We start from the raw sequence: 10,261 nt of genomic DNA, 5'->3' as shown, positions 1-10,261 counted from the left end.
GAGTACAAAGGACAGCTCCGCCAATGTACTGCCTTTTATGTCTTCTGTACACGATACTGCTGTCGTCTGTATATGTGCATATCGCTGTCCCATGGCTTCTGTCACCTCACTGTATTCATATACTGAAGCCTGGCTGCCGTGTGGAAGCCGTAGCGTGGCTGATAGTGTCCTGAGCTCTAAAGAGAGAGGGATGTGGTTTACGTCCATCTCCTTTCCAATTTTCTTTATTCGTCTTTTGATTTGTGAAAAATTCTGGGTCCTGCTTATTAATTTAATAGAAGTATTAACTGGAATAGTCGATGTCATTTATTATAAATAATGTACGAGGGCAGTTCAATAAGTAATGCAACACATTTTTTTTCTGAAACAGGGGTTGTTTTATTCAGCATTGAAATACACCAGGTTATTCCCCAATCTCTTAGCTACACAACACTATTTTTCAACGTAATCTCCATTCAATGCTACGGCCTTACGCCACCTTGAAATGAGGGCCTGTATGCCTGCACGGTACCATTCCACTGGTCAATGTCGGAGCCAACGTCGTACTGCATCAATAACTTCTTCATCATCCGCGTAGTGCCTCCCACGGATTGCGTCCTTCATTGGGCCAAACATATGGAAATCGGACGGTGCGAGATCGGGGCTGTAAGGTGCATGAGGAAGAACAGTCCACTGAAGTTTTGTGAGCTCCTCTCGGGTGCGAAGACTTGTGTGAGGTCTTGCGTTGTCATGAAGAAGGAGAAGTTCGTTCAGATTTTTGTGCCTACGAACACGCTGAAGTCGTTTCTTCAATTTCTGAAGAGTAGCACAATACACTTCAGAGTTGATCGTTTGACCATGGGGAAGGACATCGAACAGAATAACCCCTTCAGCGTCCCAGAAGACTGCAACCATGACTTTACCAGCTGAGGGTATGGCTTTAAACTTTTTCTTGGTAGGGAAGTGGGTGTGGCGCCACTCCATTGATTGCCGTTTTGTTTCAGGTTCGAAGTGATGAACCCATGTTTCATCGCCTGTAACAATCTTTGACAAGAAATTGTCACCCTCAGCCACATGACGAGCAAGCAATTCCGCAAAGATGGTTCTCCTTTGCTCTTTATGGTGTTCGGTTAGACAACGAGGGACCCAGCGGGAACAAACCTTTGAATATCCCAACTGGTGAACAATTATGACAGCACTACCAACAGAGATGTCAAGTTGAGCACTGAGTTGTTTGATGGAGATCCGTCGATCATCTCGAACGAGTGTGTTCGCACGCTCCGCCATTGCAGGAGTCACAGCTGTGCACGACCGGCCCGCACGCGGGAGATCAGACAGTCTTGCTTGACCTTGCGGCGATGATGACACACGCTTTGCCCAACGACTCACCGTGCTTTTGTCCACTGCCAGATCACCGTAGACATTCTGCAAGCGCCTATGAATATCTGAGATGCCCTGGTTTTCCGCCAAAAGAAACTCGATCACTGCCCGTTGTTTGTAACGCACATCCGTTACAGACGCCATTTTAACAGCTCCGTACAGCGCTGCCACCTGTCGGAAGTCAATGAAACTATACGAGACGAAGCGGGAATGTTTGAAAATATTCCACAAGAAATTTCCGGTTTTTTCAACCAAAATTGGCCGAGAAAAAATGTGTTGCATTACTTATTGAACTGCCCTCGTATTTGCTGTTATTCTTGCTGCGAAGGCCAACGACTGGAATGTTTCCTCAGTGGCCAGAAATCTTAACGTCATTGCCAGTCTATGTCAAAAAGTAAACACAACTTATACACTGAAAGTTTTTGCTGCTACGAAACTTTGTGTGCAAAAATTTAACAGGATATAGAGGATGCTGCACTGAACAATTTGAGGTAGGGAACCTGGGCTCGGAGAAGCCAGCTTAAGGAGACAATAGGAATAAAATCACATTATTGTATACTTTTTTATTCACATTAGTTACAGTTAACTGCAAATACCATCACTGACACAGTAAATGTACCACTTTTACTGTACCTTACAAAATGTGCTTCGTCATATTGTATTCACATCCTCTCACGAACAGCCAAGGGTACGTTCTCCAACAACTCTTTCCATGAATCTAAATTACAGGTGACCTTTCAGAAGTCCAGATGAAATATATGGTCCAATGAGATTGTCGCGTGCAATAGCGGCCCAGATATTCATAGCAAAACGTATTTCATGGTGTGACTCTGCTACATCGTGAGGGTTTTCCTCATCCCACACAAGACTGTTCCTAGAGTTCCAAATACCATCACGATCAAATGAGGCTTGTCAGTAAACAGCAAGATTTGGAGGAAATCTCGTCCATCAATCCATTGCTGGAGCAACCACTGACACAAGCATTGCACTGACTCGTGGGTGATATGGGTGTAATTGTTGTTCGTAGAGTACTCGCCACACGCTAGTATGTTCTGCGCTCATTTCACGTGCAGTGCGAGTAGTACCTGTAGTGGGGTCTGCTGCAACACGTTCCAGCACCTCTTCCTCAAAATCGATTGGTGCTCGTGTTGCCAACTTCCTCGTTTCTTCTGTCCAATAAACCAACCTCCCGCATTCATCCCTCGAGAGAAATAAACTCCCGTCGTGACGTATGATGCCTCCCTGTACAGTCTTTCAGCGAGAGTATTGCAACGTACTTCCCCGTACACAAGATGCGTGTCGGTGATTTCCGCGAAATTGTGCAAGTGCTGACGCTGACGCTGACGCTGCACAGGCGAGGGTGGACCCTCGACGTGATCAGGAAGTTCTAGCGCTGGTGCGCTTCGCCTTCCTCATGCCGGTGTGGCGAGTGGAGTGTTGGCGGTATGGAATGGCATGGCGGTGTACATATGCAATTTTTTTTTTTAGAGGAAAGATGAAAGGATAGTCAGAGGAGACAGTAAGAGAAGAGGAAAACGAACGCCCTAAGTGGCTGGCCGGTGGGTGTCGACAAGGAGTCCCGCCCCGTCTCGGGATGTTTCTCGTAGATGCGCTACTGGTGTTGGGAACGTTGGCGTTTTTGGCGTGCGATTTCTTCCCTGGCTGCCCTGGCCTCGGCGTCTTCCTGCTTCCTTCCATAACGGTACTCTTCCTGTAGCCAAGCTTCTGCGACGGCGGGCAGTGCATCCCAGTCGCGGGGCGTGTACACGGGGTGGGAGTTGATGATGGCTAGTTCCTTCGGGGTGACCACCTCCTCCCAGATGGAAAGCCAGTGGCCGAAGCGGTACCGGCGGTGGGGGAGGGAAGGCTTAGGCTGGTCCGGTGGGGTAAAGGGGTACGGGTTGTCTAAGATGGCCCAGGACCCATCCTGCAGAGCCGCCGCAGTCGCCTTGAGGGCGGGCTACAGGTCACGCACTCCTGGGAGTTGGAGGCACCGTCTCTTCTTCCTTGGTGGCTTCTCAACGTGAGAGGAGCCGGACGGTGCCGTAGCACGTGTGCTTGCGGCTGTCCCCGCAGTGGGGGGGCGGCCCAGGCGTCACGTCTTCAGCCTCCATGGGCGCCACCGTCTGCATAGCTGCAGGGGGCGAGGTGGCGGACGTCTGCGTGGAATACGATACAACAGAGACACCTTATAGAATGGTAAAGCAAACAAAACCTGCATCATGACTTATTAGTAATCAGGCTCGTCCTCCTTGTTTCCTAGAAATTAGGAATGTACATGTAAATAAACAGCACTGTTCGTGTAAACTTGAGCGCAAGTTAGTTGTAAATAAGCTAGAAAATATAATGCTAGACAAAACGATAGACAAGCTTACTTCCATATGTTCTTAAGCTGGCTTCTCGGGCCCCAGGTTCCGTACCTGAAATTGTTCAGTGGAGCATTTTCTATGTCCTGTCACATTTTTTCACGCTCTTACGGAAACACTCTGTATGTATACCTGCCTCTTGGTTTTATGGACTGCCTAATGTTTCTATCTTGCTGTTAAATATCTTTTTCAATGATGGTGAGCACCTTCAAAAAAATCTCTTCCATTCAAATGAAATTACGAAACTAATCTCGATCTTAAATCTATGTGATGAAGTAGTTACTTCGAAGTAACGGTAATGAATGCAGCATCCAGAATATGGATATTATGCAAGTGCAAACTGACACTGTAACTATATTCTATTAAAAACTGAAAATGGGATGAAGACGCAGTTGAGTTAAGGAGTAATTTCTACTAGTATGTATCTCAGATCGTTGTGTAGAACTATGTGGTCTCCTCTACCAGCAATTCGCTGTTCAAGCCATCAAAGAGTCCAGAATCTTCTTCGCGATTTTCTTCGCTCTTCTTCAACAATTGTTAACTGAGTTAACGTGGGTATTTCATGCGCGTCCATTTTCGTTAAGGAACTCCGTGATTGTTGCGCCATATGCAGCCGAGAACTGCTGATGGTGAGCGCTGAGGCCGCAACTCACGATGAGAAGCACGTTCCGTGAGATGTAGCAGATCGATTCAGAGCGTGCAGCAACCACGACTGACACCGAGTCTGGTGTGCTTAGCATTAAGAAACACGTTCTGTGTGAGGACTGCATAAGACCGTCGTTACAAGAGCCATGGTATTCAACGTGCACCGCGCTGATTTCATCTCCACCACACTGCTGGAGGCTCAGAAATGACCCGACCGGTGCATACGGTACGTGTGGCTTCACATGGTATATGTGATCGTTGAGCACTCCAGCGGCAGCTGCCACACATTTCATTTACGAAATGGACGGGCGTAAAATTCCTGTGTTACCTCTATTGAACTGCACATATTCTCCATTATTCACATTCTGGTTATGTTGTTCTATATGTAGTGTTCCATATCCAGCCAGTAACGACATATGTTTCTATAAGTTCCTTTACAATTAGTGTGCTACAAATTTAAAATAGTCCTCCACATAAGATAAAAAATATTTCATCATTGTCACTTTTTAGTAATACCCTAAGGTCACACGAACTTCATCACCGTTTCCGTTCAGTAGTAGAATGCTTAGAACATGTGAAATACAAGACGTTAAACACGAAGGTGCAAAAATCTTACTGTAAGCCGATAATGTTCTCTTGTAGGCCAAGTCCAGCGAGCAAACACGCTCTAGAGAGAGAGCGTACTTGATTTACATTAAACATCAAATACTATAATATGCTTCTATTAAATTAATAATAAAGTCTCAGAACCTATAAGAAAGGGCGAAGGTGAGTAAAAAAATTGGGTTTCGTAAAACGCGAACCAGCTACACATCACAGTTCCCTTTGTAACTCAGCTACTCTATTCTTTACGCTATGCTGCACTGCTGCTGTATATGACCTTGTCTTGTGTGTTACCGTTTTCTGAAGGCTTCAGTCGCAGATGTGTCATTAACTGACATTTAATTATAGCAAATCGCACGAAGAGCAGTATGTGTTTGATAGATCATCAATGTGTTTTTGCCTTGAAGATGCATACATTCACAACACGCAAGCTACAGTTCGGAAATTCTTTAACAACCAATATGTCGTTTCTCGTCATGTTATTACTTGAAATCTTACCAGTAAACGACGGTTTCGAGAGATCCTCCATTTTCTGGTGCTTTGAAACGACATATCTTGATAGGACGTAAGCTACAAAAAAATGGTTCAAATGGCTCTGAGCACTATGGGACTTAACATCTGAGGTCATCAGTCCCCTAGAACTTAGAACTACTTAAACCTAACTAACCTAAGGACATCACACACATCCATGCCCCAGGCAGGGTTCGAACCTGCGACCGTAGCGGTCACGCGGTTCCAGACTGAAGCGCCTAGAACCGCACGGCCACATCGGCCGGCACGTAAGTTACAAAATGAAACCCACCAAACGTGGGCTTCAACTGAACGCCAATGTGGCGTCTCCCGAGCAGCAACACTGAAAGGAGACGGCGTGAATGTGACGTAGGTGGCATTCTACTATCTCATTGGTCCACTTTCAAATGCATGTTCACAATATCTGTCTTTCTTGATATTGCTCTACACTCCCCAACGTGCTTTTTCCACTCTATGACGCAATATGTTCGAAGTGATCCTCATGGGCCTCTAAGCATGCATGAACATGATGCATCAGCGACTGATGCTCATGTTCAAATGTGCCATCCTGCAATCGAATGGCTTCACAGTCAGAATGGATGTGTTGTTGCAGTCTGCGTGTCCAGTATTGGTTACGCTTACGCAACTTCTTTCAGATGCCCCATAGACGGAAACCTAGAGAGTTGAGATTGGGCGTGTCATGCAACCAGACCACCTAGTTCAATTCATCGACCAGGGTAATCAAGATGCCTCTGCACGGAAATGTGAAAGTGAGTTGGAGAACCATAATATATTAGCCACATAACCCTTGATAGCACCAACGGCATGTTTTCCAGCAACGGAGTCAGGGTCGTCCACAGAAAGTGCAACAAGACCTAGCCAGTGAGGCAATGTGTGGTTCCATGATGTGGCCGCCAGCAATCACCGCCATGCCCAGCTGAACCAGTGATGATGGTTCACTGTCATCATACCGTTGGGTGTCTGGGGTGTTCTCATGTGTGCTTTCTATCAATGGAACGTACTATAGGCCCCCTAGTGAGGGGTGGGGTGGCTATGGGCCAGGACCATGTGAGCAGGTGTGTAGACGAGGTGGGAGCCAAGGAGGTTCCAGAGAAAAGAGACTGTGAATGTAACAAGTTCTTTACTGTCGCATGAGCACTGATCGATACACTTGGTCAGTGGCCAGCTAGCCGCTGAATTCTGCTGAGCTGTTTGCCTGCACACCCATAAATGGTGATGCAGCTACGAATTCCAGTGGTCTCGTTACATAAGCTGGCTGTATAGTCCCTGCGCCAGCAGCGTGTACTCGATGATGGCGTATCTGCAGTGGGTTCTGGAGACACCAAACCGCGTCGCAGTGGGGGATGCCCACCACGCTGAGACGCCCATCCATCGATGTTGGACAACAGCTGGCGTGCCCCCTGGTCAGGAGTCAGCCATGCTCCTGGAGATGACCTGGAATGGCCAGCTGCGGCTCGGCACTAAGTCCGGGTAGGGAATTAATTTGTACTGCTGTTGCCCTGTGCTGCCCTGAACTGGTGACTTCCGCTGGCAAGCCCATCTGGCATCCTCGACCAGCACAGCCACATCGTCCTGGCATAGCTGCGAGACTAAGAATAATTCATTTACAATGACGGCGCGCTTGTTGTGCATGTGTGCCACTACCAGTCACATGCCCTAAAACACCACCACCACTGTCAGTGTGGAAATCTGCAATGCCCCTGGCTGCACTAATCTGTGCAGCACCACCGAGTTCGCTGTTTCAGTAAGCTAACCCGCCTCGAACACTGAGTATGCCTTGTTGAATTATTATATACCGCGCTCGTCTGTCGTCAGTGCTGCTGCAATACAGCTGAGGTTGGCACTGTTGTTGGGTTGGTTGGTTGATTCGGGGTAGGGGACCAACCAGCAATGTCATCGGTTCCATCGGATTAGTGAAGGATAGGGAAGGAAGTCTGGCGTGCCCTTTCAAAGGAACCATCCTGGCATTTGCCTGAAGGGATTTAGGGAAATCACGGAAAACCTAAATCCCGATGGCCGGACGCGGGTTTGAACCGTCGTCCTCCCGAATGCGTGTCCAGTGTGCTAACCACTGCGCCACCTCGCTCGTTTAAATACAGAGTGAGCCTGGAGACAAGGTACAAGCCTTGATGAGTGATAGCATTAGTGATTCTGAACAAAAAACTTCATATGGACGTATATGCCCTATACTGCATGGTTTCCGAGAAAGACCACATTTAATGTATGATGTTATTTCTTCTCTATATTATTAAACATTGTCATTCTTTACAACGTACCACACTAGTGTAGATGAAGCTGAGACAAACAATTTGATACAAGACACTTGTGGTCTATCAAGTGGGGTAACTACCTCAAATTGCCCTACAAAAACTGCCTAAGCTACGGCTCATGAGCGTCGCGCGAGATTTTCGATATCCTCTTTGTGCAAAATATTAATACTGGAGAGTAAATGAATAGCAATTTTTATAGGAAATTTAATGTAGTTTAATTTTGTTCTGCGGCATGTTTTCGTTGGAGGATGCCGTTTTCGAGTTATTCAATAAAAACGTGCAAAAGTGATATTAAATGTGTTCTATCTCGGAAACAATGCGGGATAGGCCATATGCACGTAGGAACATTTTTGTTTAGTATCACTAATACTACCACCCCCTCCAGAGCATGTACCTTTCCCCCCTGACTGACCCTATATAAGCTGAAATATTACGGCTTTTCACATCCAAATTACGTTCGTTAATAGCATGCACATACATTGATGAGCCGAAACATTATAGCCGGCGCTCACCGACAGACTGAGGAAAGGAAGGAAGGAAGATTTGACGCCCAGTCGACAACGAGTTCATTAGAGACGGAGCACAAGCTCGGATTGTTTCAAGAATGTGGAAGAGAAACTAGTGCTGCACCATCGTCTTCAAAACTCAGTTCTTCGAAAGAACCGGATTTGTGTAACGATGAATGTACAGAGAATCACAGACCAACAAAGTGTGATCTTAACGACCTAGGGAGAGATCTGGAATTTCCGAAAGGTAAAGCTGAGTTGTTGGTGTCAAAATTAAAAGAGTGGAATTATCTTGGTAAGAACGCTACTGCGTTCCGTAACCACCATTTCCCATTCTTCCATTTTACGGAAGTGAAAAGAACTTGGTGTTATATAGTGATGTACAGGGACTATTGGCAGCTAAGGGCATTGACTGTAAAAGTGATCAGTTACGGTTGTTCATCGACTCCTGCGAAGTAAGTCTCAAGTGTGTGCTGCTGCATAATGAGAACGAATTACCACTGATTCCGACTAGTGTACACCTTACGTGAAAAAAACATATGATAGCATGAAGCAATTATTATGATTGAACTATGGCAAGTTCAAATGACAGATTTCCGGGGATCTGAAAGTCATAGGCATATTACTTGGGCTACAACACGGCTACACCAGATTCTATTGTGTCGGGTACCTCCGGAACAGTAACGCCAAAGCACTTCATTATAAAAAGAAAAACTAGTCTAAGCGTCAATCACCTGAACCAGAATCTTACAGTGTTATGCACGAAACACCTGTCGAATTCAAGATCATAATTCTCCTTGGTCTTCATATAAAATTGGATTCAACGAAAAACTCCGCTAAGATCATGGACAAAACTGGGGACGCATTTCTCTATTTGCGAGAAAAATTTCCACGTCTTAGTGCAGCGGAAATAAAAGAACAGATTTTCGTGGGTCCCGAGATACGCAAGTTGCACAAAGATGAGTATATCAAAATCATCCTGACAGATGATGAAAAGTTAGCTTGAGATGCCTTTATTCAAGTGTGAACAAACTTTTGAGGAAATAAGAGGGCAGAAAAGACCTTATGGCAAATCTGCACTGCCACAATAGACTGGGGTGCATCATCTCTTAGACTGCACGTTTCCTAAATTCCCACTTGCACTACTCTCCTGACAATTGTCGTGCTGTAACCGACGAGCACGGAGAACGTTTCCTCCAGCAAATTTCTGACGGGGAAATGTGATATCAGGGAAAGTGGGGTGCATCAGTGTTAGCAGATTACCTTTGGAAACTAATCAGGGAATCACCAGCAGGAAACTACAAACGCGCCTTCAGTGACATTTCTCCGAGGGATAACTCCAGGTTAAATACTCGAATAAGCTAATGTAAGCAACAACGTGAAGTTATCATAATTTCAAAACGAGAGCTAATCTTGCATTTTAATTAACATTTTCGTTAGCAGTACACACGAAAACATGAAGATAAGTTGTTTTTAAGCCCGTTACAGAAAAAAATTTTGGCTAGCAGTGAATAAATAGGTAAATTATTGATTAAACCGTTGGCCAAACAAAACATTGGAAGAATAATTTTTTTTTTTGCAAATTACCTATACTTTCTGCAGCGACGTTTCCTTATACATCGAGAAGACGTCTTGTCTACACGGCCTTTCACAGTTATCTTGACCACCCTAAATAGCTTTTGGTCCAGAAGCAAAATAAAAAGGGTGTCAAACAAGTGTTGTTTGGTTAACAGGGGAACATTAACCAGCATGATAGTCTTTCTTGTGTCTTTGTTCGTTACGAAGTTTTGAACAGCAGGAAGTCTTTTTTGAATAATAATCAATATTTTTTATTCGATAATCCACTTCCTCTCTTCTGTATCTATTAGAAAACGTGCCACGTATTCACACAAAAACAACATTCAACTTAGTAACAAACGTAAAAGGGGATATTCAATACCACTTGTATTACTGGAATCCACTGTGGAAACGAAAAAGGGGT

This window comes from Schistocerca serialis, chromosome 1 (genome assembly GCF_023864345.2).
Source record: "Schistocerca serialis cubense isolate TAMUIC-IGC-003099 chromosome 1, iqSchSeri2.2, whole genome shotgun sequence".
Taxonomy (NCBI): domain Eukaryota; kingdom Metazoa; phylum Arthropoda; class Insecta; order Orthoptera; family Acrididae; genus Schistocerca; species Schistocerca serialis.
The sequence above is the reverse complement of the archived record's forward strand: the minus strand, read 5'-3'. Positions refer to the sequence as shown.